Genomic DNA, 1,010 nt, shown 5'->3' with positions numbered 1-1,010 from the left:
AATACAAATAAAATTTTAAATTTATTTTTTTTTTTTTTTTTTTTTTTTTTTTTTTTTTTGTTTTTTTTTTTTTTTTTTTTTTTTTTGTCTCTAAACCGTTTATTTCTTCTGATCAGGAGATGTGGGCATCCATACCGGTGGGTAGAACACTGCAAGCGCGGAGGCTCTGGGAGGCCAGGCCAGCCCTCAAGCGAAGGTAGAGCCGTTCCAGCCCACATTGGCTGCGTTCATGTCGTAGTAGTTGGTGTAGATCCCCTCCGGGCTGATGCTCAGGCAATAGGCCAGCAGGCCGCCCAGGTGCGGTTAGGTGCGGTTTTGCTATAAGTGCGGTTTTGCATGCCTCAGATCTTGCCAATACTGTGCAGGCTGCAGAGCGCGCAGGGGTCGCTGGAGCCGCTGAAGGCCATGAGCTGGTCCGGAATCACGTGCACTGCTGTGTACTGGGCCAGCTTGCTGGTGGCCTATGACAGCTGCTGCGAGAGCTAGAGGAGCGAGTCAGGCACGAAGGCACCGGGCACGTTGGCGTTCATGATGAACATCCCGCATGATGGCGGCAAGACCGGGGTCTGGGCCGAAGCCAGCATGAGCATTTTTAAAGGTGAAAAATTCTTCCATCAAATCCAACCATAGGAAATAATTACGACCACTACTTCCCTGGATTTTGCTGCCATTTCTACTGCACATTCTAGGAACACGTTCCTTAAGCCTTCAGAAACTTATACTAGATTGTAGAAGGGAGGATATTTCCTATTATATTATTTGCTTGATGTAACTTTGTAATCAAAACAAAACTTAAAAACTCAGTTTCAGTTATGGACATGGAATTTGAAAATGCTAAGTGAAATATTTGTAGCTGAACCCAGTAGATTGGTGTCATCTCTGAAATGTAAGGTAGCTGAGAATTTAAAAATTGATTGAAAGGGCCAAAGATGCAGCTCAGAGGTAAAGTGTATGCTTGGGCATGAGACTTTAAGTTCCATCCTCAGTACCAAAACCCAAAATCTATTAAT

The 1,010-nt window shown here is 44.4% G+C and overlaps 1 pseudogene; it reads right to left on the bottom strand.

Annotated features, from left to right (window-relative positions):
• Nucleotides 1-186: 186 nt before the first annotated feature.
• Nucleotides 187-590, bottom strand: LOC103728021 (annotated as a pseudogene).
• Nucleotides 591-1,010: the final 420 nt, after the last annotated feature.

This window comes from Nannospalax galili, unplaced genomic scaffold (assembly GCF_000622305.1).
Source record: "Nannospalax galili isolate Female #2095 unplaced genomic scaffold, S.galili_v1.0 scaffold429, whole genome shotgun sequence".
NCBI classification, from domain to species: domain Eukaryota; kingdom Metazoa; phylum Chordata; class Mammalia; order Rodentia; family Spalacidae; genus Nannospalax; species Nannospalax galili.
The sequence above is the reverse complement of the archived record's forward strand: the minus strand, read 5'-3'. Positions and strand labels throughout refer to the sequence as shown.